The sequence below is a fragment of the Amblyomma americanum genome, chromosome 7 (genome assembly GCF_052857255.1).
Source record: "Amblyomma americanum isolate KBUSLIRL-KWMA chromosome 7, ASM5285725v1, whole genome shotgun sequence".
NCBI lineage: Eukaryota > Metazoa > Arthropoda > Arachnida > Ixodida > Ixodidae > Amblyomma > Amblyomma americanum.
Window position 1 is genome coordinate 174139414 of NC_135503.1, and position 21848 is coordinate 174161261.

General features: G+C 45.8%; 1 protein-coding gene across 1 annotated transcript in view; it reads left to right on the forward strand.

Moving 5' to 3' along the window:
* Window positions 1-243: 243 nt before the first annotated feature.
* Window positions 244-21848, forward strand: part of LOC144096767 (uncharacterized) — a 115497-nt gene continuing 93892 nt past the window's right edge. Inside the window, exon 1 of the mRNA XM_077629646.1 lies at window positions 244-372. The gene's annotated coding sequence lies outside the window, so the exon portion shown is untranslated. The remainder of the gene's footprint in view (window positions 373-21848) is intronic.

The following is a 21848-nucleotide window of genomic DNA, read 5'->3' on the forward strand; positions in this document are numbered from 1 at the left end:
AAAAACAAAAGGCGCTCGGTCAAACCATGTCTCATTTAACAATCCGCCCGACTAAAGGCGGGGACTCATGTCCAGTGAGCGCTCGGAATATGGTCCGCCTCGCCGCGTCCGGCGACTCCAGCCGGCAAGCCGGCAAGCCAGCCAGCCGGAAAGCGCTGGATGCACCAAAACGCGCAGGTATGTCCGGCGCACCGCGACCGGCGAAGTTCCGGCGTGCCGCTCCGGCGGGCAGCGGCCGCCAATGCGAGCGCGGAGAGCGCAACGTCATGATGACGCAGGAGTGCTCCTCTCGGGGCCGGCCGGCGCCTGAAAAATGCGCTAGTATTGTTTGCTCACGTTCATAACACGCCCTGGGATAGCGGAATGTCACAAGTAAGTCATTTTTGACAATCGTTGGTTAATACCGAGGCTGGTGGAAGTGGTAACTCCGATACAAGCAGATTTCTTCCTATAGTCGCTTTGCTGTTGCTGCTCGCCTGGCGTACTGCTAGCTCCTCTGCTGAAGGCGGCGCGCAAATCATGCATATCTATCTTTTGTTATGAGACGGGGTTCACAATAAAGCGGCGGCGATAGCAATACCTGCATAATAAAAGCGCTGGCCCTTTCCGAAACGCCTTAAGCGGTGGCATCGATGTGAAACTGGCTAGGCTTAGCGACGACCTTGGTAGCCAGGCAGCAGACAAGTTCGTCGCCTGTGGGCGGCGTCGCTCCGAAAGCTCGGCTCTCGCGCAGGGCATAATGCCGTTGCTAGAACATAGCAGGCAGTCTTCCTGATTTTCTTCTTTCCTTCCTCCATGACTGCGATGAAATCAAATTTCGTGCCACAGCAGCTTTGCAGCGCCGCTTCCCGCCTTGGCGGTGTGGCTAGCCTAGCGTTCGCTAGCTCCGCTACTTAAACCGAAAATATTTAAGTTATATTATGAGATAATGCCGTGAACAACTAAAGTGATGTCAAGTTAGTGAGCCTTTTATTAGAGCATAGGCTACTTCCGAAGGGGCGTCCGGTGCTGCTTCAAAGCGAAACAGGCTATAGGCCCTACCGAAGACCAGGCCAGCCAGGCAGCACCGCCGTTTGTTGCCCGACAGCCCCGTGCGCGGCGCCTTTGCCGAAAGCTCGCTACTTGCGCAGGCATGCTTTATCGCTGCTAAAATATAGCAGTATGTCTTTTAGCAGGGCTGTTTTGTCTTTTCTGGGCGGAAGTGAAGTGTATACACCGAGACACTGCTGCGCGATGGCAAGCTGGCACCGGCTGTGGGCGGATCTGGAGAGAGGCGGCGCGCCTGTGCTCGCCGTTTCGTGTATCCCCGCTTACAGTGGGGCAGCAGTTCGGGAACGTCGATCGGAGTGGCGCGCCGGACACGCTGCCGGGCATGTGTCTCCTGCTTAAGGTAGAATCCTTGGCAGTGCAGGCGGCGGACGGCGCTCATCTTTTGCTCGTTTCACAGGCCCACGAGCCCACGCATTGCGTTTTTCAAAGGCAAGGCAGAACTGACGCCGGTGCGCACAACGCTGTGTAGGCGCTCTGGACTTAACCACGTGACCATTGTCTTCCCCTGCTCCTGACAAAAGGAAAACATAACCGCGTCGGCAGTCACTTGGCAGCGGAGGCGACGGACCAAGCTAGTGATGGATATGGGTCGGTAAATATGACGAGAAGACGATGGGCCCTGTTTTAGAACTGAAATGACTTTGCCCACTTTCCAGTGATATGGTATGACACCTGAGGAAAGAGACTGGCGAAATATATCGCACAATATGACGCTAGTAGCATGCTTTGTGTTTTTGAGTACTTCTGCGCTAAAGACGTAGATACCTGCTGATGACGTTAGTTTCAAAAAGTCGCTAATTTTTACCGTACCATTAGGGTCATAAGAAATATCAGGCACGGACGGGAAATCAGGAACGTCACCATCTGGTTCGCGAGTGAAAAAAAGCTTAAGGTTAAATTTGAGATCTGTAACGTCTTGCTCCGCGATTGGTTTGTTATCATCGTCGCAAAGTGTTAGCTCATTGTTCGAGATAGGATTGATGTATTTTCAGAATTGACAGGGGTTGGGAAATTTAGATGTAAAAATAAATTCTTGGCTTTGAGAACTTCTCAGGTATAAGATCTTCAGCATCATATTATTCTTTCCATGTGTTCGGGTTCTTAGTTCGTGCGGCGGATCGAAAAAGCCTCTTTTGTTAAGGCGCTTAAGTTTATTACCGAACCACGGCGATGCCAGGCGCTCGGTTAGGGTAATTGCAGGAATGCATCTTTTATTGAGGCTATGCATTTTGTTTTTGAAGAGTTCCCAGTACTCTCGGGAGTGCCTTATTCATCATTAAGTAGAAGCTTCGAGTTCTTGGTTAATCCTAGTGTAACCCCCTGTACAGTAAAGTGTGATTGTTTTGGTTGCTTTCTATGGTTTGGGCACGTGGCTGAAAAATGTGGTGCGGCTTACTGAATGCTCACTCAGTCCTGGCAAATAAGAAAGCGAATACAGGAATTCCGGGTGCGACGTTAAAATTAGATGAAGGATGCTTGATGATTGACAGTTTGCCTTGTTTTATAGTATATAAGCTGGTTTAAAGCGAAGGTTTGGCGCACATTGATGAAACCGCAGTGAGAGAAATTTGTTGTTGTCTCAGACGGGTTAATCCAGTCAATTGAGGGGAAGTTAATCACCTAGCACGAAAATAGTGGCATGTGGAAGCTTCGTGGTTGCCGTGTGAAGGGTGCTGGAAGTAGAGGGATAAAGGAAGGGTCGCTATCGGGGGTACGATAACAAGCACAGATTACGGTGGGAGGTAATAAGGCGTTAGAGCAGATGAATAATGATTCTAAGGTGACCCTACTTTTCAGCAGCTGTAGCAGTGAAGGTTGGGATGAATGGCTATCAAGACGCCGCCCCCTCATTTGCCTATGCGGTCGCGGCACAAAACATTGTAGTCAGGAAATATGGCCAGTACTTCGTTCTTACATATTAATTCATTTAGCCAGGTTTCAGTTAGTATCACTGTGTTGCATTCCGTTGTGCAAATGTTACTAGCCAGTATATCGCGTTTCGGCAGGAGGCTTCTGATGTTAGTGTAAAGATATGAAATTGGGTTGGAAAGCTCTTTATATTGGTGACAAGCCGATAGCTACGGGGTGCGGGGCACTACCTGCTGTGACGCATGATCAAATGTATTTGTGTCATTTCCAATGGTCATGGTGTTGTGATGGAGGGTGAATGTTTCTTTCTGGCTCTTCGCAAATTGGATGAAGTTCTTACGGGCCATACGAGTGTTGAGAAAACAGCCATCAGAGATGCAGTAGTTGATCGCTTTAAAATTCTTTGCGTTAGTACCCTCAAAGATGCTGTAGTTGATCGCTTTAAAATTCTTTGCGTTAGTACCCTCATAAATGCTGTAGTTGATCGCTTTAAAATTCTTCGCGTTAGTAATGACTTGCTCGCTTACTTTAAAATGTGCGAGTTTTATTCTTATGGGTCTGATCTTATTCTTGTCAAAACGGCCTACGCGGCGTGCCTGACTGATGTCCATTGGTTCAGTTGATATATTGAGGTTATTTCGCAAGAGGGAGACGAACTTCTTCCAGACCAGAACGATATCTCTTTCCCTTTTTAAATTCTAAAAATGCGCAGTCTACCTGCTTGTGGCTGTCGAGAGCAGAGAAAATATCATGACTTAATTCGGTTAATTTGGTTATGCATGAGCGGCCAGACCTGAAACCATGTTGGGAATCGGTGAGGAATTTATTGCTTTCGAAGTGTTTCATCATGGAACTGTAAATGATGTGCTTCATTAATTTGCAACAAATACAAGTTAGGGTCCTGGAATTAGCGACACTATTCCTTGAGCCACTTTTGTGAATAGGAACTACATTCGCCATTTTCTCTATCCTTGCTGCGGCAGTCGAATTTTGATGAGGCGAAATCATAGAGGCCCGTGTACTGTGCGATGTCAGTGCACGTTAAAGAACCCCAGGTGGTCGAAATTTTTCGAGCCCTCCACTGCGGCGTCCCTCATAACCTGAGTCTCTTTGGGATCTTAAACCCCCATGAACCATAAACCAAACATTAGCCATTTTTCACTCCTCAGGAAGAGAGCTGGTTTTAATGGGTATGTTGAACAAAATCCCTAAATAGTTAGCAATCACATCATAGCAGGCCCGCAGGACATACGAATGAAGTCCGTCAAACCCAACAGAAGATCGGAAACATCCCCGTCCGCTCTCTTGTTCTTGAAGACAATGGCAACACCGCTGGCGACATTTACGACATCGACGCTACCATTTCTCACTCCGATCTGCCGACACTGATTAAACCAGCGACGAACAGTATCGAAATTACCAAGGTTCAGTGCCTCGGTGTTCCTGTCCTGTGTCCTTGTGTTCCTTGTTCCTGTGTTCCTGTCCTGTGTTCCTTGTTCCTGTGTCTTCGTCTTTTGCGCTGGTTTCCTTCTTCAATCATGTACCGACTCGCCCAGCTCTCCACTCTACTAAATCATGCATTCTATATCATGTGAAAATTGGCCACTTTCGACATGGAGCTCACCCATTCGTCCCGAAGCTGCTCCAGTGTCAGAAGTGCATGAAAATTGGGCATGTCAGTGGTGTTTGCAATAACACATTAGCGTGCCCCTGCTCCTCTGAGCCACATAGCGGTGACAAATGCCGCGCTACTCTTTTGAAGTTCGCCAACTGGCGTGGCCCTCATGATAATTCTTCGAAACTCTGTACCCGCCTGAAGAAAGAACGGGCGGTATTGGAGCAAATGGTACGAGACCATTCAACCCACAGAGAGGCCCCAGCTACGGTGCGTCGGCGTCGTTCCCGTCGCCGACGATCTACTAGACAAGCGGCTGACAGCGGCAGGGAAGCCCCATCGCTCACGCTACTTGTCCTCCCCTTCCACTAGGTAATGTAAGCCCGGTGAATGGTGAAGCCGGAACGAGTGCTTCAGAGGTGACATAGCCACCACTGCGGCGGCCACGCTCGACCACTGTGTCTGAGCAGGCACCACGCCACCACTCTCCCACGCCTACAGCGGAGCAAGCCCAAGACAGAGACGCTTTCCTAGGGGAGGAAGTGCATGTGATTGCCATCTTGAGGTCCTTTAGGAACGCCATGCGTGTCATGCTGTTTACCCTTCACTCGCCAGCAGCACGGAATCATTGGGCGTACTGGGCGCGAAAAATTCAGTCCTTGCAGCTTTCTATAAGAATACACAATCGCTCTCCTGTCATAACATTTGAAAGAGAAATCTGCGAAGCATCCATTTTTCAGTGGAAAATGGATGCTTCTACAAATACAGTACAGTATGCTGGGCGAGTTGGTTTTTCGCACGTTGGAAGATCGTCTAGAAGGTTTTCGCGTGCGCCACAATTTCAGATTTGTAGACGACTACTTTGTATTTTTACAGAGTCATAACCTCTAATAAGAGCAGCAGTTTTTAAATGTGTACGCAGTATTCGTGGAGTACCTTGAGCCATTGTCATTAACTCATGAAACACTACTTCACGATTTCGTCAGGTTCTTGGATTCATCATTGCATTTCACTCCTTCCCATGTCTGTTGGTCTTACGAGCCCCGAGCTAAAAAGCCCATCCTTCCGTACAAATGAGCCCATTCTAAACTGGTAAAACGAGCCATTGCTCACTATGTTTTTAATAATGTTTTTAAAAAGTGTTGTGAACAGGGCATGGAATGAAGCTTTGGCATACAATTCAATCGCCTAACCAAGGCTGGGTACCCGCTCAAAGTTCTGAGTTCAGTAGCAGTAAAACTGCAAAAAAGTTTAAAAGCTCCAAACATAAGCGACTGCATTAGGCAAAAAGAGATAACAAAGGTTGTTGTCGTGCCGTACCTACATCAGACTTCGCACAACCTTAGAGGGATTGGAAAGTATGCGGGTGTTCATGTCGTGTTCTCAGCGCCAAAGAAACTAACATGTGCAAGAAGGTAAATGGCTGAACTTTTGAACCGTGCGGGTGTTCAGTTAGGCACGGTGAAAGTTTAGTTACCTGTCAAGAAGAGGTCGTCTATTCTCTGTCCCTGTTCTATGGGAAGAGGTATGTTGAACAGACGGGCCGCTGTCTCAACAGAACATTAAAAGAGCATCAAGACAATGTCACACGTGTGGCCACTTCAGGCCACGTAGCCAAACATTTTAGGGCTGCAAAACAGAAGCAACGGAAGAAAGTGATAATGAAGCCTGTGAACCGCTGTACAGAGAATGCAGCGTGTTAGGAAAACATCGTGACGCTCTGACAAGAAAAATAATTGAGGCACCGAAGATTGCAAGATTGCAGGATTTTTCTATAAGCGCGCCTTCAATAGCATTGCCACAAAAAGAAACGAATTATCTTGATTAAGAGATCTGACACATGCCACATTTCCGCCGGCACTAGTTACTTCCGTGCATGTCTTTTCCGATGTTTTTGTGCTTTCCTTCTTTTCTGGTAACCAATAATTATAAAAACTTGTTGGCCGTCCAATAAGATCAGTTGTCCGTCCGCGCTCTGTTGTATGACGTTTGTGCTCTTTTCCCTCCAGTCTTTAGCACTGTAGATATGAAAATATAAATGCATATTTCCAATCCTTGTTAGTAGTGTGCCCAGTTTACAAAAGCCCATCCAAATTTCTGGCTCTGATGCGTTTTCATCCTCCACGCACAGGGGAAATAGCAAGGCCATCTTCTACATTCAAAGGGAGCTTACTTATGTGCAGCATATGGTTCTCCCCTCACAACCATAACCACTACATCTGTCTAACGATGAAAAGGTGCTCCCTGACATTTACGCTTGTGGGCGCGTACTTATCTCCAACAACACGGTTTGACGCCAACAGACTGAGGGGCTTGCTGGTTGTAACACCTGAGACTTCGATCGTCACTGGTGACCTTAATGCTCACCACGCCATATGGGGAGGCATCAGGATGAATTCGAACGGAAGAAGTTTTGTCTGTTCCGCCTCTGACCACGACCTAAAATGCCTTAACGACGGTTCCCTAGCATGCATTCGCGGGCTCTCTTAGAGCAGCCGTCTGGACTTCGCGCTTGCGTCTCGGTTTCTTGCGAGACGCGTCCGCTGGTTTGCTCTTGTAGACACGCAAGAAAGTGACCACATCCCCATATATTATCGTTCCAGGCCTAGCTAGATGCAAATTCAAACGTTTGCAATGCATAGACTGGTCTATGTTTAAAACCCTATGGAAGTCGCCTGCAGACAATACATTACAAATAGCATTGAAGAGCGCATTAAGATGGCTGTGGAAAACGCGAGATGTGTCTTTACTCGAATTCCAAAGTTCACAGACTTCGAAGCCGAGCTACAGCGCCTCCGACCACTTCGACACGAAGAGCAGAAAGAAGATACCGGCGCACAAAGTCGCTGGGCGACTTATGAGATACCAGGCGCACGCAGAAGAATATCCAACGCAGAATTCAGATCTTGCAGGCTGACCGCTGGAAGCCATTCTGTTAATCGCTGGATCCGCGAAAGCCTCTCTCACGCATTTGGAGTGTGGTTCATAGTCTAAGAGCATCTCAGTAGTTCCAACCATTCAAGTTCCTCACACTTTGCCAACGACGTAGCGAAGCGGAGATTGGTGAAGACATTTGCGCAAGGATAGCAAGCCCGGAAACCCATCCGCAACGCTGAAATGCTGTGAAGTGCCAAATTCTAGGGATTCTAGAATGGACCTTTTTTTCTTCATGGAAGAATTAGACGCCGTCATGGCCGGTGGCAGACGGTCTTCATCTCCGGGGCCCGATGAAGTAACGTATTCCACTCTTGCAAATCTTGGTCAGGAGGCTCGACGTGCAATTTTAGACCATTTCCACTCATGGTGTGCGGGTACAGTTCCGGACGCATGGAAATCAACTCTTCTGGTTCCGGTCTGGAAAATCTGGAAAATCGCCGCTTGACCTAGGACCGTGCCGTCCAATTGCATTGGCTAGTTGCGTGGGCGAACTCATAGAAACGATGGTACTTACGCGAATTGTGTGGTACCTGGCGAGCTAGCAAATATACCGAGATGGTCCAAGTTTGGCGTGAAAGTTCGTGTATTGATAGCATGATGGATCTGGTGTCGTCAGTTCAACATCAGAAGCATCTGAGGCGCTTGACCGCGGCGTTGTTGAGGATAACAAATTGGCGGCAACCAGCTGAAAGAAGGCGTTCCACTTAACCTTAAAAACAAGATGACATAGTTTGGCAACAAGACTTCTGCAAGGCAGATGGACAGCTAGACATAATAATGCAACGTTTCACTAGCTTATACTGGGCACTTTCAACCCATAAGAGACAAAGAAAAATCTAAATGCGGGTTTTGTTTTCCATTTTTCTCGCATAAAGCTGCCTTATGACGCAATTGAGGTTTCTGAAATTTCGTCAAGATTCCTTTATTAGTTTCGAAGTTACCGAGGTGTACTTTTTATAGTACGCTGGGTCATTAGCATAGCACAAGTGGTTACTTTGCTCCACTTCTAGTTCACGGCGTGATTTTTTTAATATCCGTGATTTTTGCACTGGGTAATATAACATTTCTCGCAGGCCTTCTTGAATTTTTTCTGCCTCTACTGTCTCCACTGTTGGTTCTCTAATTTGTGCTCGAAGTTTTCTCCTTCCTGAAAGAAGCATGAGAGATGAGTGAGCCTGCAAACGGCTGGTTTCTGCATGTCGAGGCGTAGATAATGATGAGTAACCCTTCTTACGGAAGCAAAAATGCTACACACTCTCGTGTCCAGCAATTTGGTACATTGTCCAGGCGTCCACATATGTAAAGTTGAGCTTTCTTGTCGACAATAGCCAACACCACATTTGGCCTTTATGCCTATCTAATATCTGTTGACAGTTTGATCCGGATATGCAACACCTGCCACGCAGGTATTGTAAAAAGAAAAACATCTTGCTGCTAAAAGTGAAATTTTTCGAGCGGTGTATGCGACAACCGCTTTTCAATAAAGGTTGGCTCAACGCTGTCATATTTTCGGGTCATAGTGACTACATTGCTGTCCTTACTTCAGTAAAATCACGTAACATACGCGATTGAAAAAAAAGCCAATTTCTCCTCGCTGTTTCTATTTCATTTCTTTGGACCGAGTGGACACTTCTAAAGCCATGTTTTTGGCGAATAGTTACTGTAGCCCGAACTTCACTCCGGCGGCGCGTTAGAATATCTTGACAAACAAAAAAAAATGCCCAGAAAGATGAAATGCTGATTAAGCGTTGAAATCACCTCAGTCAACGCTAGGAGAACACGCGCTTTAAGGGCTTACTTTACAGGGCTCGAGGACTTTCCAGTATTTGTCAAATGCTTTCAGTGACCGTCTGCACTGCACTGCATCCAGTTCTTATAATCAAAACTTTATTACAAGTTAAAGCCACGTGAACGTTATAATCAGGGTAACAAGCGACAAGTAAAAGAAGTCTAAGACCTAGCTGGGCAGACAAAATGGTTTCTTTAAAAAAAAGCGTAGGAATCATAAGATCTATGACCCGGAACAGATAAGCGCCATTGTGCATACAGGCAGACCCAGCGTACTATAAAAAGTACAGCAGCATATACTTCATTACAGGGCAAAAGAATTGAAAGATGGGGGAAATTGGAAGCATTCACTATTTAGTATTGTCTTTCGTGCTGTGTATATTTAAAACTAGCATAATATGTACATAAACGCGGCCGCAAGAAAACTATAAGCAAACGACTAACGATGTAGTTGGCGCGAAACAACTACCCTGAACTTGCGCCACTTAGAGATGACATACTGGGGCCAGGAAACGCGCCTTCGTAGTTATGGGGTATCGGCCTACCTCCTGGTGACAAAAGCATTACTCAATTGAAAAGCAAGAATTCAATGTTTAGTTTTGAAATCTTTCAAAATTTAACGGTACTTTTAAAAGTACGATGGACCCTAATGAGTTAAGAGGCAGTACACTTTTGTTTGACCGTGGGCTCTTAGACCAGCACACATGGTCATCTGTGAAGTGCAAATTTAGGTCTAAAAACTGGATGCGGTTGTCTCTTGTCAATTCGTGAGTAAAAAGCAAAGCTTGCCCCTCAGAGCTCTAGCTGTACACCGCATTATTTATGGGTTTCCTTCGGTACAGCATCAATGCTCTAGGAAACTTGATGAAAACGAACATACGGTGTCTACAAAGTGTTCAAGCTCGAGCACTCCAGAAGTGCCTAGGACAGCCGAAATGCGCGTCAACAGCCGCAACAGTACACATCGCCCAGGAGAATCCAGTGAAAGCCTGTGTAACAATCGAAACCTTGAAAGCACATATTCGTCACCTCTCTCAAATTCCCGCACACCATCTTGACACTCTTCCTGCTAACCGGCCGCGTAAATTGTTTGCGAAAATTATCTGGTGTTTGCAACACGAAAGAACTGGTGTTTGCAACACGAAACACCAGACTATGTTCACCACATGCGCAGTGGGCGTGGTGTATTCAATCCCATTGTCATGCGGGAAAATCTACATAGGCCAAACTGGAGCATGCTTAAATGAGCGCCTGAGGCAACATCGCACAACTTTGGGCACAGGCACAGGCAGCAATCTAGCCTTACATGTAAAGGACTGCAAATGTTCTCCTAGTTTTCGCATTGCCAGCATTATCGGGCGGGGGAAATCTAAACGTGAGCGTGAGCTATTGGAGGCATTCATGATCAGAAAGAATAAGCAGAAATGCGTCAGCGAGCCGTCTGTGATTATCACTGAAAAGGAGTACAAGTTTTTATCGTTATAGTAGGCATGTCATCATGTGGTGCGCGAAGTGTATTGTCTGTAGGGTGGGTGCGCAGGCAGGAAATTCCTTTAAAATGAGCGATTTTTCATCGCAATAAATCAGTTGTAAGTCCAGCGTTGTGGTGTGTGCCTCCTTTGTTCTTGTCTTGCGTCTATTTTCGCTGGTTCCTTTTCTATGCATTATCTATGCCCATCGCGACTTTCTACCAGCCCTATTTACACCAGCCTCTCGACCGTCTTATCCATTATGGGGTCTCCACCAACATCGTGTGCTTCTTTCCATACCGTGCAACAAAAAGAAGCCTGATTTATTAACAACAGCATTAAAACAGACCACTCTAGAATATTTGCATGAGAAACACAGACACCGACTTCAAGTATAGACCGACGGCTCGGTGACTTTTTCAGTTCGTCGGGCTCTGTGGTCATCCCCGTAAGGACCATAGCTAAAAAAGTGAGAACGTCACACAGGACTTCATCGACTGGTGCAGAACTTGCTGCAATTCGTGTTGCCATTGAGCATATCAGTGAAGAAATACCCTCGCAATGGTCTGGTTCCACTAATTCAAAGGAAACCCCCCAAGCCTTACAATCTGCTCTTCGTCATGAGTCCATAACAAACTGGTCGCGGGAATCCGAGACCTTCACCACACCGCCACCATTAAAGGGCGCGATATTGTGTACCAATGGCTGCCAGGACACAGCGGCATCGCAGGCAACCGCAACGCAGACGAGGCCACACAAACTGCTCACCATGAGGGCTATTGTGTGTCCATCCCCATCTCGAGAACCATAGACCTAGAAGAGTGCGGTGAAGGGCTTGTTGGTACGACATTATTGCAACAATGAATAACTGCTCAAAAAAGGCGGGACAAGGAAGAAGACCCAAATGGGACAAGCGCAGACTAACAACTGGTTTATTGCACCAATGCTTCCCTTCGACAACCAAGCGCATGCGCACCATCCACACAGACAAAAGCCATAATCAACTCGCCAATCCAAGAAACTCAACTCCTTGCGGTACAAGTGTATGGAAGCTTCGCTAACACTTTTGTCAGGTACTAATCTCGCGATTTCCAAGGCTTCGATAACATCATGTTCTTTCTAATCTCTCGCGCTTCCGATAACATTTGTCCTGCCGAAAAGCGGGAGTGCAATCTTTGTCGTCATGCTTGCAGGTCTTACGATGCTCAGGCAGATGCTGCCCTATATAATCAGCTAAGGAATTTGCATGCTCTACTAATCCAATATTGAGGAAGCGGCCAGTTTGCCCGACGTTCACCTTACCACAACTCAGCGGAATCTGATAGATTACATTCAGATAGATTACATTACATAGATTACAGTGCACAAACTTATTCCTGTGGTTAGCGGCTACACTCAATCTTCTTTTGCCTATCTACTCTAAATTTCACAAACGCGACAGCTTGCAAGGTGCCGAAAAAAGTTCTCTTCGTCGAATCGTCCCGTGCTTTTTGCTCAGTTATTCATTGTTCCCACAATAGCCTTAGACCACTATCGCGGGACGTCTCGCTTGCCGCGTTGAATTCAGGCAAATTTAGGAATTCGCCTTTAAAATCCTTGGACCCATTTCTCAAGCTCCGGCTTCCATCCGGACTACCACGTCGTGAAGCAACTTTCCTGTGTCGCCTCTGGCTTGGTACAGCTTTCATCAACCCTTGGTCTTTTTTAATCGGTATGTCTGATAGCCCTGTATCTGCCATCTGCTGGTGTGACGAGACTATAGCCCACGTTCTTTGTGAATGCCCCGCCTACAGTGCCGAAAGGCAGTCTCCCTGCCGCACACATGAGCATCTCGGCCCACGCCCACTGACGTAAATGGAGATTTTCGGCCACTGGCCGCGGCGATCATCGGTGGTGAAGGCCTACAGTGCCCTTCTCTGCATCTTAAGAACTTCTGGCCTGCACGATAGGGTTTGACTTTACCGAACGCTTTGCATAGTGGCTTCTTCAATTTTCTGCTACTTTCTTTTCTACTTCATCGTTTAATCCCCTCAGTCCTTTCCCCCTTGCAGGGTAGCAAGCCGGTTATTCTTCCGGTTAACCTGGCTACCTTTCCTCCTCCTCCTCCTCCTGATGGTAGTACTGCAGAGTTCTATGAGTAATTTTTCTCATTTCGCTAACGTTTCCTGGCTGGTGTCTTTGAGCACAAAGACAGCAAATTACAACGACGAGCACGATCTGCGGAGTCATGGAGACTTTGGAAAATATGAACCACCTGACTCGCATTGTTTTCGGCAAGGCACTAGACGTATTCAAATTGTGTTTTCAGTGAGCCTAATGAAGCACAGTCACCTTCAATTTTCGGAAATCTTGTTTATAACGGTACAAGGTTATAACGGCTCTAAGCAAAATTTTGTTCTGTGATTAACAGTGACCCAAACGGAAACCTAAACAGTTTCTTCTAGCTTTTCAAGAAAGATGTTGAATTTTACAGCATTTAATAAGTTGCATGTCATTATTACTGGCGACTTCAATATTAACATGTTATATAGCACAGCCGCCTCGCGTGAATTGCAAATCTTTCTTGATTAATTTTATTTTTGAAACGTCATAACTTAGCCAACACGAATCGCCCTTCACTCAGAAAGCCTTTCAGACTTATTTGTGACAAAGAATGTGAGTGACTGTGTTAATTCGGGCAGAATATTCACCGGCTTAAGTAATAACTCCTATTTACACGATACCCGAAAGTGATGTGTTTCTCAAACGAAGGGTACACAAGCCCGAGCCTTATACTTTTACAGAAATCAATTCTAGAACCCTTGGAGAATTTAGAAGCGCAATAGGCCAACTAAATTGGAACCCAGTCTTTCATGCAGTACCGCTCAGCTAGCATATAAAATCTTCCAAACCTTTTTAGGTCATATTATCACAGATGTTTAGGTTAAATACAGTAAAAGAAGTAAAAAAATAAACAAGCCTTGGATGACAGGTGAATGTTTCAAAACGGTTATTCTAAAGGAACATTTATACACAAATGTTGTAAAAAGAAGGAACTTGGATTATCTCTCTGCTTTAAAAATTGACATTTTGTCACAGCCTATTGGCGCATATTTTATGAACCTTTTCAATCGCTGAGCTAGACATACTGATGTTTTATGGTGCGAACTTAAGAAACTATTAAACTCTGGTACACAATACAGTCAAGTACTTCAACTGCAAATGGTCAAATACTAGAAGGCAAGGATCTTGCAGACGGGTTTAAAAAATCATTCACCAATCTTGCCTCTGACAGTGCCATATTCGACAGCGACGAAATTAAAAAATACATAGGTGCAGCTCACACTAAAACGGCATTTTCTTTACTGAAAACTTGTGATGAAAGCAACTCTACTTTCATGTCGTTAGCAAATAGGAAAGCCAGGAACATCATGATCTTCAAATTAATCTTCAATAAATTCGTTCTAGATCTAATGACACCAGATCTTTGTCACATTCTCAATGCATGTTTACTCAATACTACCTTCCCAGAAAGTATGCAGTGTGGTAAAGAATTGTACATAAATCAAGCGACAAAAACAATTTTCAAACTGCCGACCCATCTTTGTGTTTCCAGTTTTTTTCCAAGGAACTGGAGAAGATTATTTGCTAACAAATCACTTCTTTCCGCGATAAGCGCATGGTACTATCAACTACTTTGGGTTACATCGATGCTTGTCTACTGAGTTAGCCTTATTAACACAAAAAGTAAAAAAAATACTAGGAGCATTTGTGGTTAATAAACAGACACTAGGTATTCTCATCGATTTCTCGAAAGCATTCGACAAGATTGAACATATCATTTTATCTACATAATAAGAGCACTATGGTCTTCATGGAATTTCTGGTGAGCTTCTTAAGTTACATTTAAATAATCTTAAACAATCCGTTGTAATTAAAGAATCCCATTCTTCTGTAAAAATGTTAACTCACGTGTACCACAGAATAGCATACTGGGCTCGCCACCCTTCAATATTTGCAAAAATGACACAATAAATTAGTAAGGTGGAAACGTGATCTATTTGGGAATCGTTTGAAATTATTTTGCTAGCGCTTAGGGAACACACGAGACAAAGAACACAAATACACAGGCCAGACGCTAGTCTTCAACTGCCACTTATTCGAAAAACATTCAATATAAGACATCTCAAGATGCTGACACAACACACGCGCAGTAGCAAGGCCACGTTTCAGGAACAACATTTCTTTTCTTGATAGGTTGACAGACGGGGTGCTGACGCATTTCGAACCTTCTTTGTCAATGCACATAGCTTCTAAACTTTCACATTCCGATTGCTTTTTAATTGTACTTAGAATACTTGTTCTTGAAAGATTGGTGTGCAAGGCACAGGTTCAGGGTCGACAGGATACCATTCGATAAGAAAGCGTTTCCAGTGCGCAGCGAGATTGCCCCCGCTTCTTTCACTCCCTCCCTTGTCCCTTCCTTTACGGCGCAGTTCAGGTGTCCAACGATATATGAGACAGATAATGCGCCATTTCCTTTCCCCAAAAACCAATTAAAAAAAAATATGGATTCCGTTTCCAAGCGGTGCTCTCTCAGCCGTTCATTTGTACATCATCCTGATTGCCCAATATAAGCGTTGCCAAAAGTTAGCGGGATTTTGCATGGTACGAACTTGTTTTGGTTGTTCGTAGTGCACATTGATTTCCTTTCCTCGCCATTTACAAAGGGGGCACAAGCGCAAAAGTTCCTTCGGGGCAGTCAATTCAAGATCGACGCCACACTTTCTCCACTTTTTTTAGACGTTGCGACATGTTGTGCACATCCGGCATAGCCACAAGTTGAGTCCGTCATTGGGGATCTTCACGGTTTTGTTGTCTCCCAGTTCTCACCTCTTTCAACAGCTTTTCCGTAACAGATGTCACAGTTTCCTCTGGAAACCCGGCGTTCTCTAAGCGAACCTTTTGCAGTGTCAAACTTCGGTGATGCAATGCTTGCGCGACTTATTGAGAGCAGCGCGGAAGGCATTCATGGCAATACCCCTTTTGAGAAGTTTAGAGCGCACTGATTGATAACAGAGAACTTTTTTGGTACTCGGCTGATACATCCAACAAACACGTGCCTTTTCAAACCTAATGCATATATAAAGGAACTGTAGCCTATCGTCGTTTGGGATCATTGTTGTAAAAGTAGACCCAGGCTACAAGAATTAAAAACATAGAGCACATTCTGCACCACATCGTCTGGTTTGTCAGTCTGTGTTAGATTCATTACTACAAGTTAGTCGTCAACGTTTTAAAAAATGCGTTTAACTTTGTCAGTGTTAATCTGCGCGGCAATGCGCTGGTCAATGTATGCTAAAGAGACACAGATAAGAACGTGGGCGATGAAGGACCAAATGCATATGCCATCCTTCTGTACATGTTCTGCACCTTCATGCTTGATGACTGTCGATGACAAGTAAAATGACACAAGGTTTAAAAAGCTTTCAATTGACATGCCATTAGAATTCTGAAATGACAATGGGGTTCCACTTTCAATGCAGTCGCGCAACGCAATCATAATTTCCCGCTGCGGCATAGAGTAAAAAAGCTCTTTTACATCTAATGAAAAGGCAGAGTTAATGTGCGGAGAATCTTCGTGGATCTTTAGATAGTCCACTACCTCATTGAAATTACTAACCAAAAACGGCTCCTCAATTTTTAAGAGACTGAATTTCTCATGCAAGAATCTAGAAAGGATGCCTTGCCACGACCCTTTCTCCGTTACATTTGTCCACGGTGGCACATGCTCCTTATATGTTTTTGCGGAGAAGACGACGCTTAGTCCCCCTTCCTTACTGGCACCTGTATTTTTGCCCAAACTGTCCAGTCCCATCTCTTTACATAAACTTAAGGCCTGTTTTTTCGCTTTCTGGCTGGCCATCATCTGAGCTACAAAGTTCTTAGTTAATGTCATTTTTACCTTTTCTTTGTACACACTGTTGGACAGGACCACAAATCTTCCCTCCTTATCCGCTACTAGTAGCATCAGATTGTCACCTCTCAGATTTTGAATAGCATCTTTTACGGGTTCACTCACTTTTCTGAGTTGGTTTTTGCCTCATAAGGCATTCGAGGCCTTCAAAAATGCACCATCTCTTGACCTCGTCGATTGCTTTGCTGGAAATCCTTCTTACTACAGACAGTTGCTCGACAGAAGTCATCTTGGGCTCCGTGCAGAACGTGGGACCTGAGTATAAGACCTTTTCCACTTCCCTGGGTACCGACGTACCCAGGCACAACACTTGCTCTTGCTGGCATCCCTTATTTTGTTGGCGTCTCTTCCATTCACATAGTTGTAATACACATTTTCCCCAAAGGTGCTCTCTCTTAGCAGATTCGCCACGGTTCCACGATTTGAATATATCTTCTCTTGCTCCTGGGTATGGATCCTTTGCTGTCGCATGCATTCGTAGTATACCGTGTAGGTGACTTACTTGCCTCCACAATTCCCCTCGCATGATCTTCATAATCTTAAAATCATGTCTGGTTGATGGTGTTGCCGGGTAGAAGAAGGAACAAACCTCTGGAAGAATAAGCCGATTCTTGAGCGCAAAAGAACACCACCTTGCCTGGCCCGTTGCTACTGCGATGTGGTTGATGAGCACAGCTGAGAAATTCAGAGGTCGGACAGGATGAAAGAAAGGGCTTATTGCACAGAAATGACACTTATTAGCGCGAAAACTGGTTTTAGTTGGAAAGCGTTTGAAATAATTTTTCTAACGCTTAGTGAACACACGAAAGAACACAAATACACAGGACAGACGGTAGTCTTCAACTGCCGTTTATTCGAAAATCATTCAACATAAGAAATCGCAAAATGCTGACACTTACGCGCAGTAGCAACGCCACGTTTCAGGAACAACGTTTCTTTTCTTGATAGATTGACAGACAGGTTACTGACGCATTTCTAACCTTCTTTATCAATGCACATAGTTTCGAAAATTTCGCGTTCCGATTGCGTTTTTCTTGTACCTAGAATACTTGTATCTTGAAAGATTGGTATGCAAGGTAAAGGGTAGATATTGAATGTTTTTCGAATAAACGGCTGTTGAAGACTAGCGTCGGTCCTGTGTATTTGTGTTCTTTTTCTCGTGTGTTAACTACGTGCTCGCAAAATGATTTCAGACATAATCAACATCGGCAATCTTGCTGCTTAGATCAATTACGCAGATGACAAAAGTATTTTTTTGCAGTCGACTGGTATAGATATGGCCACACACTCCGCAAATGGTACACTAGCAAAATTGACGCAGTGGACTAAAACAAATGCCATAAAAATTAACGTTGCCAAACAAAAGCCCTAATATCTGTCGCTGTACAGAAGGTTATCAGTCGATATATGAACAGGAAGCTCAGTTATGAGGAAACAAAAATTACTAACGGCTTAGCTCTGTTAGGCCAAAATATAAGTAGTGAAAGCGCGGAGACTTCTGCCTCGGAAGAGTGCATTCACAAGATGCTCCTTTATTCATGGTTAAAGCTTGAGCAGTCGTGGCGGAGTGGTAGCGTCTCCGCCTCAAACGCCGAAGGCCGTGGTTTGATTGCGAGCCTCAGCACGTTTTTTTTTTATTCATTAAGTGTGCGCTAGGTTTCACTGGCTCCCATACATACCGCCACCGAATACGTTGGTTAGCGGTTAAGCGCAGACTCTGTTAAGGCGCGTTTATACTCCGGCGTTACGCGCGAGAACGCGCTGCACGACAACGTCACGTCGGCCAAAGCAAGAGCCTCTATACTCAAACTGCGCTTGACCGCCGACGTGTTCGGCGCCATCGGCGCACTCTGACTGCACTGGCGGAGTTTTGGAGCACGTCTCTATTTCGCTCGGAGTGTGCCAGCCGCCGCCGGCCCGGCCAGACCGGTTCGGCTCCGGGGCGAGGCGCGCGTTGTGACCTCACGTGCCTCCTCGGAGCATCGCCACTGCGAAATCGCAAGTTCGCGTCCAGTAAAGCTTTCGCTTTAAAACTCGTAAAAGAGGCAATAACTTTGGGAGTGATTTTAGACAGCACCTAAACTGGAATGCGCGCGTCGAGCGCATGGCAGGGAAGCTGGCAAGAGCTTATGGTATGCTGTGAATATTTGGACAGATGCTTCCGCCAAAAATAAATCATTGCTTTACAGCGCAATCTTTGGTCCTCGTAATAATTACGGCCGCCTAGTTTCGACTGACACATCTCAGACTAACATTAACAAATTGCTCATATTGCAGAAAAAAGCCATTCGTCGCGTAGCCAAAGCCCCACAGGACGCTCATACACGAAAGCCTTTTTCCTCGTCTAATGTACTGCTCCTACAGGACACTCACAAATTTAATCTCGTTATGAAATATAAACATAGCCTAAGAAGCAACACCAGTTTTCTTCAAAAGGGTTGAGATTGGGAGAGTTGGTAAGAATTCATAGTGATGTGGCACCACAAGGACAAATACGTAGACGAAGGGACGACAACAGAAGTGTTCTTAACTTATGCAACTTGAGAAGACCCGAAGCATCGACCTACTCATTCCAAAACAAAGACCACTGGTTAATATCGTTTCCCCATAAAAACCATGGCCTGCAGCCTGCTTATTCCAAAACAAAGACCACTGGTTTATATCGTTTCTCATAAAAACCATGGCCTGCAGCTGCATATGCCTGAATACTTGAATTTCCAACAAAGAAAAAATCCTGCAGAAATCATTACAAAACAAAAATAGAAAATACCTTATTCAAGAAAATAATATGTGTTTGGCTGTAATTTTTCATTAAATGTATTTGCATGTTCTCAAGGGTGAAATATGAGAGCTCAACCAGCCAGCTCAGCAGTAGTCAGGGCACACACACGCACACTTCATCGTCCTGAACTTCCATTGAGGGAGCAACGCCGATGTCACTGTTCGCACAATGCATGTCGCATTATTCTCTTCCGTAAGAAAACAATCGTCCTGATTCTAAACTGACTCAACATAAAATAAAACGTAAAGTAAGAACCCATAGAAGGAAGAGAAAATAGGTAGGAAAGGGCCGAAAACATAAACACTGCACTTAAAGGAAACAGGAAGGTTTGAGTCCGCTGACATGAACGACGTCAGCCTGAGCAGCACGGCGCGAAGAGTGGACAGTGCCTTCAGGGAGGACTTCGCAATCCACAACACTAACTCTGCGGAGCGCCCTGCAGGGGCCGAAATAGCGACGCAGTAGTTTTTCTGAGCGCCCTTGCTGACGGATGGGGCTCTACACCGAAACCTGGTCACCTCGATGATATTCGACGTCTATGTGACGCAGGCTGTAACACTGGGCGTTTCGGTTTTGTTGCTGACGGATGCGAAGCCTGGCCAACCAGCGAGCTTGTTTAGCGAGCTGCGCAAATTCTTCGGCATCCGAGACGGAAGCATGTGGTCCATGCGGTAGGAGCATCGCATCTAACATGGTCGTTACTTCACGGCCTTGAACAAGGCGGAAGCGAGTGTCGCCGGTAGTTTCCTGCACGGCACTGTTATGCGTAAACGTGTCGTAGGGCGGGACCGCATGCCAGTTCTTGTGGCCGACGTCTACCTAAAGAGTATATCGGTCACTGTTCTGTTTAAGCGCTCTGTGAGTCCATTCGTCTGGAAATGATAGGCTGTCGTCCTGCTGTGAGTGTAGCAACTGAGCCGCATTACTTCCTGCAATAAATGCGCAATAAATGCAGTTTCGCGGTTCGTGATAACATCAGCTAGAGCGCCATGGTGAAGGACGATGTTCATGACAAAGAACTGAGCTATTTCAGCAGCTGTGCCTCCCTGGAGGGCCTGTGTTTCGCAATCACTTAGTAAGTAATCAGTGGTGACCACAATGCACCTGTCTCCCAGTGATGACGTAGTAAACAGCCCTAAAATGTCCATTTTTACTTGCTGAAATAAATCTTTAGGCGGATTGACAGGTTGAAGGAAGCCGGCAGGTTTTAGGGGGGGGGGGCAGCGTCCTTCCGTGATGGTAGTCAAAAGATTTCATATACCGTTGTGCTGTGGCCGCAAGATTTAACCAGTAGTGTTTCTGGCGAGTTCGGGCCAATGTCCGAGCGAAGCCAAGATGTGCAAGAGGTAGCTCATCGTCACAGGCACTCAGGAAGTCGGTGCGGAGAGCGACAGGTACGACGAAGAGATACATGGGCTGACAGGCCGGGAAGGTAATAAGCACGAAGGGCCAAACAACGCGTTGGGAGCACTTGTCGGTCGGTGTCGGAAACGCCGCAAAAGCAGTAGTCTTCTCAGGGTCAAGGCGTACGCCATCACAGCTGACACGGTGACCTAGAAATTTCAGCTCGTCAAAAGGAAAGTGGCTTAAGGGACAAGCCGCTTAAGGGACGAGCCTGCAGAACGAATGGCTTGAATGACTGAATGAAAGCGGTTCAGATGCTCTGTAAATGTTTCAGAAAACAAGTACATCTAAATTGACAAGGCAAGACTGCCACTTGAGCACGTATAGTACAGTATTCGTTATTCTTTGGGATGTGGCGGGTGCAAGACAGAGGCTGAATGGGAGCACCTTGAATTCATATAATCCATCTGGAGTTATAAAGGTAGTTTTTTCAAGTCTGCGTTCATCACCTTCAATTTGTCAACAACCACTTCGTAAATTCATAGACGAAAAGTACAATGCGTGATGCAGCGATAGCGTAGGGGTAGAGCATCCGCCTCGCGTGCAAGGGGACCGGGGTTCGAATCCTGGTGCCGCGCAATTCTCCACTGGCTTTCAAAAAAAACCGCGTGTCGATGGAATTGCAAAACCAGGCCTGAAGTGCGGCCTGATCTCCGCGACCACAACGACAACGCACTCTCTCACCAGAACAGGATTTGGCCACCCTGGTGTAGTACGTGGCCACAACCTTCTATGATCAAACCAATTAACCCTCGGCCCTCAGTCCCGAGCAGCTGCGGAGCAACTGACCACGGCGGCGGTCAGACCTGTGACGCAGCAGAGGGTGCTAAGAATCTCTAGCTCCGGACAGGCCGCCATTGCAATCTGAACCTGGCAACGTTTAACGCTAGAACTTTATCTAGTGAGGCTAGCCTAGCAGTGCTGTTCGAGGAACTAGCGGGAATTAAATGGGATGTGATAGGGCTTAGCGAAGCTAGG